The sequence below is a fragment of the Anomaloglossus baeobatrachus genome, chromosome 7 (assembly GCF_048569485.1).
Source record: "Anomaloglossus baeobatrachus isolate aAnoBae1 chromosome 7, aAnoBae1.hap1, whole genome shotgun sequence".
NCBI classification, from domain to species: Eukaryota; Metazoa; Chordata; class Amphibia; order Anura; family Aromobatidae; genus Anomaloglossus; species Anomaloglossus baeobatrachus.
In genome coordinates this window covers 278,866,399-278,886,547 of record NC_134359.1, presented here as the reverse complement: position 1 = coordinate 278,886,547, position 20,149 = coordinate 278,866,399, and the positions used below count along the sequence as shown (strand labels likewise).

Sequence of the window (20,149 nt, the reverse complement as noted above, 5' to 3'; positions counted from 1 at the left end):
AATAACAAAAGGAAGGTTGTTTGTTTCAACACTAAAAACTGTCCCACCATCTGATGAGCTTGGAGGCCTCCCAAATCTCCCCCAACAAGGATAGGGAACTTGGAATTTCAATTTCAAGAGATATTTGGTAATGGCTTTCTCCTCTCTCTTTGTTAAAAACACATGCGAGCTCGAACTAGTGGAGGGTGGATGTGATGACTTATCTCTGCAACAACAAAAGGATCGGGCAGTTGAAATCCTTGTCTGATCTACTGATGAGCGAGCACTACCATGCTCGGGTGCCCAGAAAAATGATTGAGTCCCCCATGGACTCCCTTAATACTCAGGTACTCGAGTCGCGCCCATCCAAGCATCAAACTCCTCGTTACAAGTACCAAGAACCGGAGCATGGTCTGTGATGTGGTGGGGTCTATTGTTTCTTGAACACCAGAGGCTCAATTTATTTTATAGACCTGTTTATATCTTCATAGTGGAGACCATGATCTCTTTCTTCATAGAACATTCTTCACATTGAGATATATTTCTATACACCCACGATACTATGATTCTAGAGCAACGCAACAACTCTACATTCCCAAACTTGCATTAATCCTCCATCAGTCTTCAATGATGGTTGTAGACCTGGTGCAGAGTCCTTCATGAATGTGGCCAGGTGCAAACTTATCTTCCCACATTTTGTCTCTTCCTTCCTCGGAACCTTTTACCACATAACAGGCTGCACATGTAGTTTCCTGACTACCCCCATACACATGTGCGCTCGTCTTTGCTGAGCATGCATGTTTTCAACAGGGAAAGAGGAGAAAGCAGCTGCCAGATTCCTCTGGCAGCAGCTTATCTCGCATGAAACCAGCAGGACCCAATTCTTCTCTCCCTACATATATATTATGATCCGGAACCATGGAAGACCACCATAAATCATTGGTAAAAGGTGACAAGAGCATTGGCAACTAATCTGGCCGCCATCCCCTTACTAACCATCAACACTAGAAGTAGCCGAGGGGTGAACTAACATCCTGTGCACCGCGAACCCAGCCGGAGAACTAGCTATCCTAAAGGAAGGAAAGATGAAAAACTCTCTGCCTCAGAAAATAGACAAAGAATAGCAAGCCCCCCCCCCACATTCAAAGACTGCGGTGATATAGGAAAACACAATACACAGATAGATGATAGGTTTAGCAAAAGGTGAGGCCCCCACTGACTAAAATAGGAAAGGACAGGAAAGGGGCTGATGGTGGCCAGAGAAAAACCCTGCAAAATTCCAAATTCCTGATAATACAAAAAGGCCCTCAGATCGCACGATCTGCACTCCGTCCTATACCAGGCGCTCTTGTCATACCAATGAACAGAAAACCAGAATCATTACAAATTCAAAAAGCCACAAACACATGGACTAATAGGAGCTATGCTCCAAACATAACTGCAGGGAGTTTCCCAGCTAAGCAATTGAGAGGGAAGATCCATGCAAGCAAATGAACTGAAAACAACCACAGCAAATGACAAACTCAGATAAGAGTAAAAGAACCAAACAACAAATAAAGAGCAAAGCACTTATCTGGGGTAGATGTGGTGTGGAGCAGAATGAAGCAGGCTGGTGAACAAAGAACAACTGAAATCCGGCATAGCCTGCTATCAGACCAGGATTTAAAAAAGCAGAGAGTTAGCAATGGAAACGCCCATTGCTCAACACACCTGGTCTATATCCAAACCATTCCTGGCCATAAGAGGGAGCCTCCCAGCAGCCAAAGCATAACTGACATTCACAACACATATACCTCAGATGTTCGTTCGATCCTGCCGAAATCTGTATGCTTGAATGACTTTCATCCAATGTTTTTGGAGGCCTAAATGGTATTTTCTCAACATACAAAATCAGGAGTCTTTGGCTCTTCTGCCTCTTGGTTTTCTTCTTACTGGGAATTGGTGTGCAGCATTTGATTGATAGTTCGGACCACCAGCACACTTGAGCTTCTGGACAAAACGGTGTGTTTTGCCTCAGCAGCACAAGAGGAGTGAGGGGAACCAGATCTAGCAATTCGGTTGGCCTCAGGTCATTGCTTGCAAGTTCAATAACAAGCAGCTTGTAAGCGCCACTAATAAGACTGCAGAGGTGGCCGGCAATCTAAGTCACCACAGTACACAATCAAAAAAAAAAAATCCCTTTGTTCTTGAAAATGGAGCTGATTAACAGGCAGATGGCCAAGTTGTTTTTTTTTAAGCACTTTGCATTTTTAATTTAAAGGGAACCTGTCAGGTCCAATATGCACTCAGAACCACGAGCAGTTCTGGGTGCATATTGCTAATCCCTGCCTGTCAGTCCCTGTATACACTAGCATAGATAAAGAGATCTTTAGAAAAAGTATTTCTAAATATCTTTTATCGTATGCTAATGAGCGAGGGAACTAGTCCCCTGGGCGTTAGTTCCCTGGCCAGTTGGCTCCATTAGCATGTTAGTACGTCCCTGTGGGTGTGGTAACATGCTAATGAATGTGCAGCATCAGATGATGATCTCACTCATCTCTCCGCTGCCATTGCGTTTGACGGGGATTTCGGCCCAGTGCACATGACCCCGGAGTTTGGGTCATGCGCACTATGAAGCCGGGTGTACGCGTCCTGGCTTCAAACTGAAGTAGTGTGCATGACCCAAACTCTGGGGCCATGAGCACTGAGCCGAAATCCATTGTTGGACGCCCTGGCAGTGGAGAGGTGAGTGAGATCATCCTCTGACGCGGCGCATTCATTCACCCACAGGGGTGTACTAACATGCTAATGGAGCCGATATATTACTTTTTCTAAAGATCTCTTCATCTGTGCTAGTGTATACAGGGACGGTTAGGCAGGGCTTAGCAATATGCGCCCAGAACTGCTCGTGGTTCTGGGTGCTTATTGGACTTGTCAGGTTCCCTTTAAGTACAATTATCTAATGTGACGATGTTGGTGGTCTATTAGGCCTCCATATCTGAACTTCTGCAGCTAATTTTTTTTCTCCGTTGAGTCGAAACATTCAATAGCATGTGTATGGCATGCAGACACCCCTATGACAAGTGCGGGATGTGGATTTTATTTTGGATGTCAGACTGATTTCAGTGTGAAATCTGCGTCGAGCTCTGTGAACAATCAGGCACGTGTGAACAGACCCTTAGGATGTGTTCACACAATGTCAAATTAAGCTGTCATTTTTCAAAAATGTCTCTTTGGAGGGTAACGATGTCAAAGCCCCCTTTGGACCACCTTCTATTGACTTGTCCCCCTATAACCATAATACCTGTTTTCTAGAAAACGGATGGGTTGGTCATGGAAATCTAATGTAGAAGCCAATCAGTGCCTCGGGGATGTGTCCGTGCACTTGATCTGCTTCCACAAATCACTGACACCACCCCCTCCCCCGATGCACTTCTAATCTGTTCTGCATATGACTGGCACATCTCTGCAATAACGGTAATAGTTTTATCGGAGGACAAGCCTCTATACAGCCGTACCAGTGCTTCCAAATGTCAAATCGTGATGACAGGTTCTTTTGAAATAGTGAAATACTTGATATTATTCTTGGAATTAAAGCACCTAACAGTTTTCTCACAACGTTCCTGCTTCTACTTCAGGGAAATATGGTTGCTTTCTTCCAAAAAAAATAGCGCCACCCCTGTCCATAGGTTGTGTGAGGTATTGCAGATTTTGAGATGGATGCAGCCAGTTTTTTTCCAAGCTGGATGAGGGGATTAAAATAGTGTTACGAGGGTTAATATACCCCCTACTATAAACCACTATTGTTACAAGACTTAGAGGCTAAATCCTCACAAGTTTAAGCATGTCTGCTCCATCCATTCAAGAATTTCCTCCTGCTTTCCTCCAGATAACATCGGCCGTAAGAGACCTGGAGTTGGTGAACTCGGAAACACCAGTTCGTCATTGCACAGTTTGGTTTTCTTGTCCTTGATTCTTGTCCTTCATAACGACTGGCATTTCTCCCCGACATCCGATGTCTACTGTATCGCCCCAAGAGCCAACCTACAAGTAAGGACTAGCAGCTAGAAACTTGTCCAGATCTTTGTCATAGCCTAATTATGTTTCCTTTTTCTCATTTTATAAAGATGTGATGGGGACCGCGATGGGAACCGAGTTCGCCCCAGCTATGCCAACCTATGGGTAGGCAGATGAGAAGAGACCAAGGTCCTCACAGGTGGTGGGCTACAAGTGGGCCTGGTTTTATGGCGGCATACCCATCCCCCTAATATTCTGCATGGACCATAATAAAATAAGAAAGTAAAATTAGTGGACTCAAGCAGAGAAGATTGTAATCAAGCAGAAAATTAATTTTTATCTTATCTATTTAGGACAGTGCTTAATGCACGCTATAGTTTGCTATTATCAGCCTTTTTAGGCTGGCTTGGGCACTAACTGCAGCTAGCTATCACAAAAAATATTCCTGCCTCCTTCTTCAACTGTATCGCCATCATATACATTAGATCAACCTGCCGATTCCCGTGGGAACAATCATTCATCTTCCCTTAAGATGCTGGGGAAGCAAGGATGGGGCGTATTGAATTTCAATGCCCAATCCTTTCATCCTTCAGGAAAGATAAGGTTCTGGTTTGGCAACACGTTATGGTTTGCCAAAAGTTAGAGAAAACCTATTCAAAACTTTTCGATTTTGGTGGGCCTGACTGATCATTTTATTGTATAAGAGGACCTTTTGATAGAAGATAACTGTGCATGCAAAGGATTGGACATGTTGTCTTTCTCCTAGAAGATAGGCCATTAGTAAGTATGCTTGGATCTTCTGATAGCAGTATCTGGCAGCAACTTAATCCATAACTAAATATGAAGATGTCATTAATGACCATCGTTATAAGGCAGTTCACATTTGGATTGAAGGATTCATCCACAGCCTTCATGGTAGATTTCATTACATACGTAGAAAATGTGAAATAAAAGGAATCGAAGCATCAAAAAAGCCGGATTCATCTATAAGTCAATTGGGCCCAATGCAATGACGGACTTAGGCCATGTATAATATTGGCGGATATCAAATGGGAGCTTTGATACATCTTGGCACACTGTCATCCTTGTTATAGACAGTCATAAGGGATGCAACAATTGTGTTTTCTTAGAAATGGAGGAGAAATTTAATAATTAATAATAATTAATAATAATAATTTTATTGATTTATATAGCGCTATTAATTCCACAGCACTTTACAAATCTGCCATGAATCTATAATTAAATGTGTCAAATTTATTTCAAATCACAACTACTTCATCTGTGAGGTAAATCCGGAGATATGACGATAAATCATGACATTCAAGTCATGTCAGGAAGCCCTCTCCTGGTGTCACTACCCCCTTCCCTTCACACAACTGGTTTAGCAACAAATCCATGGCCATGTCCTGTGATATGGAAATTAGGTGGCTTTAGGACAATGGATACAGGATGACTCCCTGCCGTCACCCTGTAGTAGGAGCTGCTAGCTAGTTAGCAAGGCTATGGAAATAGCCAGACAGAACGACTCCAGTAAAAAATGGTTCATATCTCGCAAGCCATATCTCCGATAAATATGGCAACCATAACAATGGTGTCTCCGCATGTGGACGATGCTGGCACACCCTTTTTATGGAAGTAGGACATTGGGAAACACACCAAACGTGATATCAGCCATATGGGAACTCGTAGACAGGTCATGAGTCCCCTCGTTCTGCAGCTAAATTCATAACTGTCACAATGAGAGCATTGGCGTCCGTCTACGACGCTCCCAGGCACAGTTATGGCCAAAATCCCCTTTTCTGGATAATTCTGATCCATGCAGGGGGAGTGGCAGTGCTTCCCCGTGAGGTCACTAAGGTAGGAGGAGACCTGGATTTGCCCAGGTTGATAACCCTGCTTCGGCCATTTTCCAAGGTTCTTCTCGCTGGGGGCACGTGCAGGAAACATCTGTGGGAGTTCCTGGAAACCTGGTCTACAGCGCCCCCCTGTGGCCAGACGCAACAAGGTAACTGCTGGAACTGTGTATGCCTGTTTGTAACCCATGCTTTGACTGTAACTGTACTCTGACATAACTGTATATTCTGTAGATTCCCTATTGTATATATTGTAGTTTCTAGTGTGCTTTAGGCGATTAAATTATATAATTAATCTTGGGCTGTTCTGTTATCTCGATCTTGAATCCCACGTCTGTGTGTTCGGCTAATAGTTACCGTGAAGCGGTTGGTGGCAGCGAGTTGTGCCAAGGATTATTGTGGGGAGGCCAGTGAGATTCGGGAAGATATTATATATTCCGCCCGCGGAGGTCGGGGGAATATATACCCTACTCTCACCGGGGACCCTTCAATAATCGGCATAAGTAGTATAGCGGCCTCCTTGCTTATTGTCGGGCAATTCCATAATTGGCCTGACTATAAGAGGGGCGCTAGAGAGCGCGTCACGTGCTCTGTCTGTCGGTCGGGAGGTATAAAGGAGGGGTGACCCCCCACTTGTTACCCCCCGATTGTGACGTACTGGTAGCCAGCGCGGGGGATTTCTGAGTGACCCCCCCGGTGGTTTGTGACATATTGGTGGCATAGCGGTGGGATCGAGATAATAGTGTGTGTGAGTGTGAGACCCATACTCCCAGACACTAAAGACTGCCTGCAGCAGCTGTGGCTGCTGGGGTCTTCAGACTAGCTCAACACTAGAGTGTCAGAGTGCAGATACTGTAAGGTGTGTGGAGGCATCAGGTGTCAGTTCTGTGTCAGTGACCAAAAGTCTGCAAGAATGGCTGATGGCACCAGGAGCAGAGCTATGCAACTGGCCAATGCTAAAGCAGGAGCCGAAGAGAGGGAGGACGGTGCTGTGGACAGCAATGAGGAGGTTGCCCACGAGTCCTCCAGGAGCTCGACGCCAGAAAACAGCTCTGCAGAGGACATTGCACAACCGGGCACTGCTGGACAAGATGAGGAGCAGCTCGCCCAAGGGTCCTCAACGAGCCAGATGCCAGCCCTCCGCTCTGCAATGGACAGTGAATCACCAGGCTCCGCAGCGGGCCGCAGATCACCACGTGCCATTCCACCGAGCCTGGGAGGCTCGGATAGCCTTCTTCAAATGGCTATGGCCCTTCTCCAGGCTGGAGACCGGGATACCTACGAGATACTCATGGCAGAGCGCAGGGCAGAGCGGCAGGCAGCGCGTGAAGAGCGCCAGGCAGAGCGTGACTACCAGCTGCAGCTAGCTCAGCTCCGGCCCTCATCAGCCACACGTGACCTTCAAGACACCAAACTTCCAAAGGTCCGTGTTGAGGACTTCCCAGTGCTGGAGAAGGATGGAGACTTGGACTCTTTCTTGACTGCTTTTGAGCGGACTTGCTTGCAGCACCATCTGAACAAGGACCAGTGGGCCAAATACCTGACCCCCCGTTTAAGGGGTAAGGCCCTGGATATCCTTGGGGACTTGCCTGCTGAGGCAGATCAGGGCTACGACACCATCAAGCGGGCCCTGATCCAACAGTACAACCTCACCCCGGAGTCCTACCGCAAGAAGTTCCGGAGCCTACAGAAGGGACCAAAGGACTCCTGGGCTGACCACCGGCGGGCACTTGCCCGAGCTGCCGACCACTGGACCCAAGGCCTGCAGCTTTCCACCGGACCGGAGATCCTGGACTTGTTCATCACGGAGCAACTCTTGTGGAACTGCCCTGAGGATCTCCGCCAGTTCATCCGAGACCAGAAGCCAAAGGGATCCACGGCTACAGCTGCCCTTGCCGATGACTACACCAACAACCGGGCCCCTGAGGCCAGGAGAGCGGCCACCAGCAGCACCTGGAGAGGGGGTAAGATGAATTCTGCGACTGCCCCACCTGCCCCTAGACTGCAGGGGGTGTCCCCCTCAACTCCCCTCTCCAGGCCCGTGGCGGAACCAAGACGGTGCCACCAGTGCAACCTACCTGGACACTTCAAGGCCATGTGCCCTCAGCGTCCCAAGGCCCCGGCTCCGTCCCCGTCCCAAGGGCCGCCCAAGGTGTATTGTGTGGGTGGGGGTGGTGGTAGGTCCCTGGACAGCTTCCAACCTGTCACCGTCGGCCAGTCTGTGACCATAGGACTGCGAGACAGCGCCTCGGAAGTGACTCTGGTGCGGCCTGAGATGGTGTCCCCCCAAGACTTGATCCCTGGAAAAACCCTCGCTGTCTCCGGGATTGGAGGCATTGACCCGGCGCTGCCTGTTGCTGACATTTATGTGGACTGGGGCGCAGGGCGAGGGGTGAGGGAGGTGGGGGTAACTGATCGGATCCCTGCAAACGTGCTACTTGGGACAGATTTGGGGCAAATAACCTCCCAGTTTGGCCCCGCCCCAAAGGTTGAACCTTCAGCCAGTACTGACATGACTCCTGACAATGTTAATGTGTTATCTATGAATGATGTAAGGGAGGAGGGAGTGAACTCCGATATTTCTGCTTGCACAGACACCATAGACACACACGCAGCTGCAGCTGTGACAGGAGGGGAGGGGGTCAGAGACAGGTGTGACAATGCCTCTACAAGTAACCAGCCTGTGAGCTGGGATCTGTTGCCCTCTGCAGGGATAAGCAGAGAGCAGGGTGCTGCAGGGGGAGGACCAGTGTGTGGGGTGGGGGCTACCACAGCAAATGTGGGGTCCCCAGAGATTTCACAGCTGGGTTCTGTTGCTGCAGAGGGGGAACAGGCAGGTGAGATTGGGGCCGGTCCAGGAGCGGAAGTGCTCCCAGGTAAGATCTCGGTGCAGGGTTCCCCCACAACCGGGGTGTCAGGAAGCCAGGTAGGTCTGCCTGAACCGGCGACTTGGTCAGGAACGGAGGAGGAGCAGGCACGACCCACGGTCGCAGCGGCTGTGGCCGCTGTCACCCGCAGTGGGAGTGCTGGAAGCCAAGGGGCCTCCCGGAGGTCCGATAGCTCTTCCCCTTCTGACCAAGTGGCAGCCGAGTCAGGTGGAGGCCAGGACACAGGTCCCGGGGTACTGACTGAAGATGTGACAGTCTCGTCGATTCTGGCCACATCTAGTCAGGAGTTTCAGGCAGCGTTAGAAGCTGACGACAGCCTGAAAGCTCTAAAGGAGCAGGCGGCACAGCCTCCCTCGGACTCGGACCCGGAGCGAGTGGTCTGGGACCAAGGACGGCTGTACCGGGCCACGGTCCAGCAGGGTTCACCGGAGGCGTGGCCCAGGGACCGACAGTTGGTGGTACCCTATCCGTTCCGGACGGAGTTGTTGCGGATCGCACATGAGATTCCGATGGCCGGACACCTAGGGATCGCTAAGACCAAGGCCAGGTTAAACCAGCATTTCTACTGGCCAAAAATGGGGGCCGATGTGGCTGCCTACTGCCGTTCGTGTGAAACCTGTCAGAGAGTGGGGAAGGCGGGGCCACGCCCCAAAGCCCCACTGGTATCTCTGCCCATCATCGATGAGCCTTTCAGGAGGGTGGCTGTGGATCTGGTCGGCCCGCTGGCCATCCCCAGCAGCTCCGGGAAACGCTTCATACTGACGGTAGTGGACTATGCCACCCGGTACCCAGAAGCAGTGGCCTTGTCGTCCATTCGGGCTGACAAGGTGGCCACCGCATTGCTGGAGATTTTCTCCCGAGTGGGTTTTCCCCAGGAAATGCTCACCGACCGGGGGACCCAATTCATGTCCCAGCTGATGGAGACCCTCTGTAAGCAAGTCCAGGTGCGACATCTGGTGGCCAGCCCGTACCATCCACAGACTAATGGCCTGTGCGAGCGGTTCAATGGCACCTTAAAGCAGATGCTTAAGATGTTGGTCGACTCCCATGGGCGTGACTGGGAGCGGTATCTCCCACACCTGTTATTTGCTTACCGGGAGGTTCCACAGGCCTCAACAGGATTCTCACCGTTTGAGCTCCTGTACGGGCGACGTGTGCGGGGCCCCCTGGCTCTGGTGAAAGAGGCTTGGGAAGGGGATTTGGCCACCCCTGGAGTGTCGGTTATCGAGTATGTCATGCGCTTCCGGGACAAAATGCAGGCCTTGACGCAACTGGTACACGACAATATGGCTCAAGCCCAGGCTGATCAGAAGCGTTGGTACGACCAGAACGCTTGTGAGAGGACCTACCAAGTGGGTCAAGAGGTGTGGGTACTGGTCCCCGTACCACAGGACAAGCTTCAGGCAGCCTGGGAAGGCCCATACCTCGTGTACCAGCAGCTCAACCCTGTGACGTACCTGGTCACCCTGGACCCTGCCCGTGGAAGGCGGAAGCCCTTCCATGTGAACATGATGAAGGCACATCATGAGCGGGAGGCATGTGCGCTCCCCGTGTGCAACCTGCCCGAGGAGGGAGAAGCGGAAACCCTCTTGGATATGCTAGCCCAGGTTAGGGCAGGCGGATCCATTGAGGATGTGGAGGTTGGCCACCAGCTCTTGGAGGACCAACGGTCCCAGCTGTGGGCCACCCTACACCCCTTCCGGGGGTTGTTTACCAACCAGCCCGGAAGGACTGACTTGGCTGTCCATCACGTGGACACTGGGGATCATCCCCCGATCCGGCGTTCAGCATATCGGGTCTCCCTGGAGGTGCAGCAACACATGCGCCAGGAGATTGACGAGATGCTGGAGCTGGGGGTGATCCAGGCATCCAACAGCGCTTGGGCCTCGCCTGTAGTCCTCGTCCCTAAGAAGGACCGAACCACTCGGTTCTGCGTGGACTACAGGGGGCTCAATGCTGTCACGGTCGCCGATGCGTACCCAATGCCACGCATCGATGACCTGCTCGATCAGTTGGCCGGGGCTCAGTACCTGACCATCATGGACCTGAGCCGGGGATATTGGCAGATCCCCCTGACTCGCAAGGCCAGGGAACGCTCTGCCTTTATTACCCCATTTGGACTGTACGAGTCCACGGTGATGCCATTCGGGATGAGGAATGCCCCTGCCACTTTCCAGCGGATGGTCAACACCCTGCTCAAGGGACTTGAAGGGTACGCGGCCGCGTACCTGGATGACATTGCCGTCTTCAGTCCCACCTGGGAGGACCACCTAGAGCATCTAGCACAGGTGCTCAGGCGGATCCACCGGGCAGGTTTGACCATCAAGCCGGGAAAGTGTCAGCTGGCCATGAGCGAGGTCCAGTACCTCGGTCACCGGGTAGGTGGGGGAACGCTGAAGCCCGAGCCTGAGAAAGTGGAGGCCATCGCATCCTGGCCCACCCCCAGGACCAAGAAGCAGGTGATGTCCTTCTTGGGGACCGCTGGGTACTATAGGAGGTTTGTTCCATGCTATAGTAGCCTAGCAAAGCCCTTGACGGACCTCACCAAGAAGAAGCTGCCCTCTGCAGTCGATTGGACAGTGGACTGCGAGACAGCCTTCCGGGCCCTAAAGGACGCCCTGTCCAGCCCGCCCGTGCTACAGGCAGCCGACTTCACGCGGCCGTTTGTAGTACAGACCGACGCCAGTGACTTCGGCCTCGGTGCGGTGCTCAGCCAGGTGGACTCTGCGAGCCAAGAGCACCCAGTCTTGTACCTGAGCAGGAAGCTGTTACCAAGGGAAGTGGCCTATTCTACAATGGAGAAGGAGTGCCTGGCCATAGTGTGGGCCCTGCAGCGTCTGCAACCCTATCTATACGGGCGCCACTTCATCGTGGAGACGGACCACAATCCCCTCAGCTGGTTGCACACCGTCTCTGGGACGAATGGGCGATTGTTGCGATGGAGCCTTGCGCTCCAGCAATACAACTTCACCATTCGCCACAAAAGGGGCCGTGACCACGGTAACGCAGACGGGCTGTCCCGACAAGGAGAGGTCGCGGACGGGCGCACGGGGGAACACCGGAGTGTGCTGCCCCCTAGCGCCCTCAAAAGGGGGGAGGTGTGAGGTAAATCCGGAGATATGACGATAAATCATGACATTCAAGTCATGTCAGGAAGCCCTCTCCTGGTGTCACTACCCCCTTCCCTTCACACAACTGGTTTAGCAACAAATCCATGGCCATGTCCTGTGATATGGAAATTAGGTGGCTTTAGGACAATGGATACAGGATGACTCCCTGCCGTCACCCTGTAGTAGGAGCTGCTAGCTAGTTAGCAAGGCTATGGAAATAGCCAGACAGAACGACTCCAGTAAAAAATGGTTCATATCTCGCAAGCCATATCTCCGATAAATATGGCAACCATAACAATGGTGTCTCCGCATGTGGACGATGCTGGCACACCCTTTTTATGGAAGTAGGACATTGGGAAACACACCAAACGTGATATCAGCCATATGGGAACTCGTAGACAGGTCATGAGTCCCCTCGTTCTGCAGCTAAATTCATAACTGTCACAATGAGAGCATTGGCGTCCGTCTACGACGCTCCCAGGCACAGTTATGGCCAAAATCCCCTTTTCTGGATAATTCTGATCCATGCAGGGGGAGTGGCAGTGCTTCCCCGTGAGGTCACTAAGGTAGGAGGAGACCTGGATTTGCCCAGGTTGATAACCCTGCTTCGGCCATTTTCCAAGGTTCTTCTCGCTGGGGGCACGTGCAGGAAACATCTGTGGGAGTTCCTGGAAACCTGGTCTACAGCGCCCCCCTGTGGCCAGACGCAACAAGGTAACTGCTGGAACTGTGTATGCCTGTTTGTAACCCATGCTTTGACTGTAACTGTACTCTGACATAACTGTATATTCTGTAGATTCCCTATTGTATATATTGTAGTTTCTAGTGTGCTTTAGGCGATTAAATTATATAATTAATCTTGGGCTGTTCTGTTATCTCGATCTTGAATCCCACGTCTGTGTGTTCGGCTAATAGTTACCGTGAAGCGGTTGGTGGCAGCGAGTTGTGCCAAGGATTATTGTGGGGAGGCCAGTGAGATTCGGGAAGATATTATATATTCCGCCCGCGGAGGTCGGGGGAATATATACCCTACTCTCACCGGGGACCCTTCAATAATCGGCATAAGTAGTATAGCGGCCTCCTTGCTTATTGTCGGGCAATTCCATAATTGGCCTGACTATAAGAGGGGCGCTAGAGAGCGCGTCACGTGCTCTGTCTGTCGGTCGGGAGGTATAAAGGAGGGGTGACCCCCCACTTGTTACCCCCCGATTGTGACGTACTGGTAGCCAGCGCGGGGGATTTCTGAGTGACCCCCCCGGTGGTTTGTGACATAATATCAAATGGGAGCTTTGATACATCTTGGCACACTGTCATCCTTGTTATAGACAGTCATAAGGGATGCAACAATTGTGTTTTCTTAGAAATGGAGGAGAAATTTAATAATTAATAATAATTAATAATAATAATTTTATTGATTTATATAGCGCTATTAATTCCACAGCACTTTACAAATCTGCCATGAATCTATAATTAAATGTGTCAAATTTATTTCAAATCACAACTACTTCATCTATGACCACTTTTAGCTACAAACATTGGGGACCGCGATGGGGACCTAGTTCACCCCAGCTATGCCATCCTATATGTAGGCAGATGAAAAGAAACCACCATCCTCACAGGTGGTGGGCTGCAAGTGGGCCTGCTTTTATGGCGGCGTTTCCTAGATAATATTCTATTTATATGGGAAGGCACTCAGGACAACTCATTGGAATTTTTCAAGAGAGCAACCAAAATAAGTTAACTACTTCAATTCACTCTCAAATTCAGTAAAACTAGTGTGAAATCTTTAAGCCTTACTATTTTTATGGATAAAGTAATTGTAAAGAAATGGATTTTCCATCAGGTTTGATTATCTAATATTTCAAAAGAGTAATTCCCTCATATTTGTCGTAATTGCATTCATATTGAGGATTACCTATCAAAGCTGATTTTTATTTTTAAATAACAGTTGATCAATAGAAGCTATGATTTACCTACCCTTGAAAGAGAATTACAAGACGTTCTATCCCATTGAAAGATTTCATTCACAAAACTAAGGTGCCATATACACCACCCACTACTGAGGACCAATTAGGTATGCAGCCAGATGAGAAGAGACCACCATCCTCACAGGTGGTAGGTTGCAAGTGGGCCTGGTTTTATGGCGATGTTTCATAGGAAATATTCTATTTCTATGGGAAGGCTTTATTGGAATCAACTAATGTGTACAGGGGGCCTCCCAACAATCTCCAGACCACATATATTGGGGGAACATAGGGATATGGATGCTGGACTTGAACTGTCAGATCTTTTTGCTCGTAGAGGCTTACTCTACTCCTCCAAATAAACACACACAAGCATGCTCGGCCAAAAAGATCATGCGTGTGTTCGCCTTTTTAGAAGTGGAGAAGCAGCTGCACAACTTTCTACAATTATTTGTATGGAAGCTTTGAATATCAGTACCATGATTGTTGAGCAAAACAATGCTCAAGATAAAGGAGGGTCTCAGTGGTCGGACCTTTATCTATTGGACATTTAAGCTGGGTTTACACACTGCAACATCTCAAATGACATGGCTGTAACGTCACCGGTTTTGTGACGCAATAGCGATGTTGTTTGCGATGTTGCAGTGTGTGAAACCTATCAGCGACCCGGCCTCTGCTGTGAAGTTGTAATCGTTACAAATCGTTCAGGACCATTCCTAGGTCCTTTGTTTCCCGCTGTGCAGCATGCATCGCTGGAAAGTTTCAGTGTGTGAAAGACTTTGCAGAGACTTTGTTAGCAACTTCCCTTTCAAAAGGCTGCTTATCAACGTCCCCAACAACCAGCTAGATCGCTCTGCAGGTCTGGATCGCTGTTGAGTTGTTGGCCAGGTTTGCCTGTTTGACAGCTCACCAGCGACTTAGCAGAGACTTAGGGAGGTCGCTGTTACGTCATAAAACCGGTGACGTTACAGCGATGTCCTTTGCGATGTTGCAGTGTGTAAACCCAGCTTGAGACCATGTGCAGAGGGACTTTTTGTGGATTTTATTTTAGCAGATCCTCTTCAAAACAGGTAAAAAAAATACCTACAAACATTCGGGAGACTCTTCACATTCATTTCAATGTTAATCCTATTTGCTGGTTTAATGTTCAATTGTTTTGAGGGGTTGTGAAAAATGGTTGGTGAAATAAAAAAAAAAAAAGTTTACGTCACTACTTTGAAGCAGATCCTGAAGGAAACCTCTCCAAAGTATGCGCTGTCTAAGCAAAGGGCTACAAAAAAAAAAGTTAGGGTAAAAAAAAATAAATAATTCTAAACCGCTTTAGGGAAGGAAAATCTCCGCCAAAAGTGGTCCAGAAAAAAAGGAGAGTTTCCTAAAAATGGTTCTCACTGGAACATTACCCTTGACGTTGTAGCATGTCCTATCGATGGGATATGGATCTGTAGATAAACTGCAACAGCAAAGACTCTTATATGGACCAAATGCTGTGGTGGAGACAGACGGCGGGGGGATGTATTCTGCACGTGAGGCCCATTTCCAGGGCATCAGTATAAGAGGTACGGCAGGGAGCCGCCTCTTGATATAAACAGGGCCTCGCACACCCACATCCATGGGACAAGGGGCCCCACACACTGAGGTGCAGCATGTAAGGGCCTTCCAGAGTGCACAGGGCCTAGGAGAAGCATAGCTATAGCCCTGCAAAATACGCAGGTCCTCCCATAACCAACTTCCAAACACAGGGCCCCACTCAGCTCTAGAAAACAAGAGAACCTCACAGCGAGCTCCAGAATACACAGACCTCATACATTCGGCTCCGGGTCACGCAGAACCTCACTCTATAATACAAAGGGTCACTCTCATCTACAAAGCTGGTACCAGGGTCACAAAGCAGCGGGGCCTGACACTGCAACAATCAGAGCACACAGGACCCGGGACGGTCCAACCCCACACACAGGATTGTGCACCCACCCACGTCCATATTCATGGCCTCATTCACACGCTACCCACAAATCTTCTTCTGTCCAATGCCCGTAATCACTCTATCTGTATAACTAGCAAAACTGGGTATCATTGCTGCAATGGGGGGGAATATTCCCGTCATATAACGCTGTACATATGTCGGCACACGGCGCGCCGCCAAGAACACTGACCACAGAAATCAGATCTCGTAGGATGAGGAAAATGGATACAGATTCTGACCCTTTTTCCTTCAAGATCCTGCCCAGTCTCTGGGATATTCCATAGATCTCAATAATCCCTTTCGGAGTTGCCATCCCTCTGTCATAAGGATTGGGAAAAGCAGGCCAATATGGACTCTAAGGCCGCAGTACGTGAAAAAAACCCAACATAGACTGCGAGTACATGGTCTATCAGCCTTTAGATCAGTAACGTATGTACTCACCTCCTAATGTACAGGAATCATGGCACAGACATCCACGTTCCTGCTAAGGCCCTTTTCAGATATTGCGGATGTTGATATCATGGGAGGAGGAGGCCTGCGAGTGGTGGTAAAAGCAATATCGCAGTTTCTTGATCGAAATGTGAGTTGCAAGTGACTGTTTGCAAAACCTTCGTTACCTGCAGTGGTCACAGGATGGCTCGCAGCTTTATTCTCCATAGGGAAATATGAATACCATATAATGTTACAGTTTGGCCACCGACTGACTCTAAAATTGGCCATACACATAAGAAACTTGTCGACAGCTCTCTCTCCCCGCCTTCCCGTAAACATGAGCGCGCGGGAAAGAAGTGAAAGTCGCTAATATCTCGCTAAAATGAGAGTATCAACCCGATCCTTCTATCATCATCCTCCTCCTAATACACAGATATCAGGATACGGTCCCATCCTCCTCCTAATACACAACCAACAGGACATGGCCCCGTCCTCCTCCTAATATACAACCATCAGGACACGGTCCCGTCCTCCTCCTAATACACAGATATCAGGACACAGTCCTGTCCTCCTCCTAATACACAGATATCAGGGCATGGCCCCATCCTCCTCCTAATACACAGATATCAGGACACGGCCCCGTCCTCCTCGTAATACACAGACATCAGGACACGGCACCGTCCTCCTCCTAATACACAGACATCAGGACACAGCCCCATCCTCCTCCTAATACACAGATATCAGGACACGGCCCCGTCCTCCTCCTAATACACAGACATCAGGACACGGCCCCATCCTCCGACTAATACACAGACATCAGGACACGGCCCCGTCCTCCTCCTAATACACAGACATCAGGACACGGCCCCGTCCTCCTCCTAATACACAGACATCAGGACACGGTCCCGTCCCCCTCCTAATACACAGCCATCAGGAATGGCCCCGTCTTCCTCCAAATACACAGATACCAGGACATGGCCCCGTCCTTCTCCTAATATACAGCCATCAACGTCCTCCTCCTAATACACAGCCATCAGGACACGGCTCCGTCCTCTTCCTAATACACAGACATCAACGTCCTCCTCCTAATACACAGCCATCAGGACATGGCCCCGTCCTCCTCCTAATACACAGCCATCAGGACACGGCCCCATCCTCCTCCTAATACACAGCCATCAGGACGCGGCCCCATTCCTCCTCCTAATACATAGACATCAGGACACAGCCTCTTCCTCCTCCTAATACACAGACATCAGGACACAGACATCAGGACACAGCCCCATCCTCCTTCTAATACACAGACATCAGGACATGGCCCTGTCCTTCGCCTAATACACAGCCATCAGGACACAGCCCCGTCCTCCTCCTAATACACAGACAGGACACTGCCCAGTCCTCCTAATACACAGCCATCACAACACGGCCCCGTCCTCCTCCTAATACACAGATATCAGGGCACGGCCCCGTCCCCCTCCTAATACACAGATATCAGGACAGAGCTCCGTCCTCCTCCTAATACACAGATATCACGACACGGCCCCATCCTCCTCCTAATACACAGATATCACGACACGGCCCCGTCCTCCTCCTAATACACAGATATCGGGACACGGCCCCGTCCTCCTAATACACAGATATCAGGATACAGCCCCGTCCCCCTCCTAATACACAGATATCGGGACACAGCCCCGTCCTCCTCCTAATACACAGATATCAGGACACGGCCCCCTCCTCCTAATACACAGATATCAGGACACGGCCCCGTCCTCCTCCTAATACACAGCCATCAGGACACGGCCCCTTCCTCCTCCTAATATACAGATATCAAGACACGGCCCCGTCCTCCTCCTAATACACAGATATCGGGACACGGCCCCGTCCTCCTCCTAATACACAGATATCAGGACACGGCCCAGTCCTCCTCCTAATACACAGATATCAGGACCCGGCCCAGTCCTCCTCCTAATACACAGATATCAGGACCCGGCCCAGTCCTCCTCCTAATACACAGATATCAGGACCCGGCCCAGTCCTCCTCCTAATACACAGATATCAGGACACGGCCCCGTCCTCCTCCTAATACACAGATATCAGGACACGGCCCCCTCCTCCTAATACACAGATATCAGGACACGGCCCCGTCCTCCTCCTAATACACAGCCATCAGGACACGGCCCCCCATCCTCCTCCTAATACACAGCCATCAGCACTCTTCTCTCCTGGTAATACAGAAACATATCAGGGTAGATCCCCTCCTGACACTACACTCCCCCCTCCCCCCCCCATTAGCCAATGTGACGATGTTCACACTTTCAGTTGACAAAGGCTTAATTAGATTCTGGAGATGCTGAGCCCCATATTATAAGTAGTTTGGTGTCATCAGTGACAGGATTTCTATGGTTTTTTGTTTTTTTTTTTTCCTTCTGTAAACCCAACAGTGCATATTCCCTGCCAGAATCCATGCTCCTAATACAAAGACCTCTCATTTCCATAATTCTGTCTGACACATGTGCATTAATTTATGCCCACACATCGCAGATAGCGCCTGGCCCCGAAATTCTCTTCTATCGCCTCCTTTATCGATATCTCACCTCATCCAACCTACAGACAAGGGGGGAGGGGGGTGACTATGTCAGTTATGGCTAAAGCAGATCATTAATGTACGGAGGCGAGAGTTCCGAAAGAAGAATTCTTCCTACGTTTGAAAATTCGAATTGGCCAAAATTGGAAAATCTCTCCCAACCATAGAAACGTATAGAATATCTGATTGCGCCGTGTCGTCCAAAATTTGATATGTCGTTCATGTATTAAGCTACGGGATATATTGCTGGGGGTCATCCATTGGGCTTAGGCTTTTTTGGTAATGCGTTGTGACGGACCGCTTCCGTTCAGTGACATATGACAACACCGTCACACTTCCACTAGCGGGGGTATGTATAGAAAACCCCCTGGACTCCCCCTCCCCCAGTGTACCGATGTGACAGACTGCCCTCCCCCTTAGTATTTTAATGTGACAGGTACCCCCCTAAATATTGACTGTATACAACCAAACATTAATATATTGACACTTTTTAGGATAAGCATGCAGCACCCGGGAGCGATAGGGTGCCTGGTATCAAATGTATCCAATAATAATCAATTTGCATTGTAATTCATACGATCGTCTCTATAATCAGATCTCGCATCGGTCATCAGTCTACCCCTCCCCCCTAAGTGCTTCCCCCCCTCTCTCCCATTCTCACCTTTTGCAGGTTGCAATGTCTGTAGGATAAGAGGGTCCCCGTCTTCTTTGGTGCCAAGAATAATGAATAAAATAAAATAATAAAAATAAAAAATAAAAATATATATATATAAAAATGTAAAAAAAAATCCCTCTCCTTTTCCTGCTATATATTTTTTAATTTTTCTATATATTTTCCTTCCAATCAGAGGGGAAAAAAAAACACAGTCTGGATCCCCTGTCTGGAGGAGGCTTCTTGAGTCTTCTCTTTCTAGATCCAATAGAGGTGCATCGATGATCTTTCGATGGATCCAGGAGTCATATTAGCTGAGTTGGGGGTTGTCAGTTGGGGTGGTTGGAAATAAAGAGAAAGGGTCTTTTTTTTTTCCTATTATCTGGCACCGTATCGCTCTAATCTTCGGGATAAAGGAATGACTAGGATATGGGGGAGCATATTAATTCCCCCAATGTTGTTTTTTTTAAAGGGTGAGAATGGGGGGCAAAGGGGAAGGAGGGGGGTCCTGGGTTAAGGAAAGCAAGGGAGAAGAGGCTGCAAAGTGAGAGGTGGCAAGCTGATGGGAGGAAGGAAGGAAGGAGAGAGAGAGTGAGAGGGAGAGAGGGAGGGAGACAGACAGAGGGAGGGAGGGGTGGGAATGTGCAGGGTGATTTATTGCAGCCCTGCAGAACTGTCTGAGAATGACCCTCCAACATGAGTTCTACTCCAGGGCTGCCGCTTATTACGCATGT

At 49.3% G+C, this 20,149-nt stretch overlaps 1 protein-coding gene across 3 annotated transcripts in view; it reads right to left on the bottom strand.

The window, feature by feature from the left end:
• GLIS2 (GLIS family zinc finger 2) overlaps positions 1-20,149 on the bottom strand; it is a 49,813-nt gene that overhangs the window by 28,419 nt on the left and 1,245 nt on the right. Inside the window, exons 1-2 of one of the 3 annotated variants that reach the window (XM_075318227.1) lie at positions 16,368-18,295; positions 16,192-16,285 (exon numbers count right to left, since the gene is read on the bottom strand). The exons of 1 other annotated variant lie outside the window; for it this stretch is intronic. The gene's annotated coding sequence lies outside the window, so the exon portion shown is untranslated. Of the gene's footprint in view, positions 1-16,191; positions 16,286-16,367; positions 18,296-19,424; positions 20,072-20,149 lie in introns of those variants that run through there. One more of the 3 variants, XM_075318226.1, reaches the window with a different exon arrangement.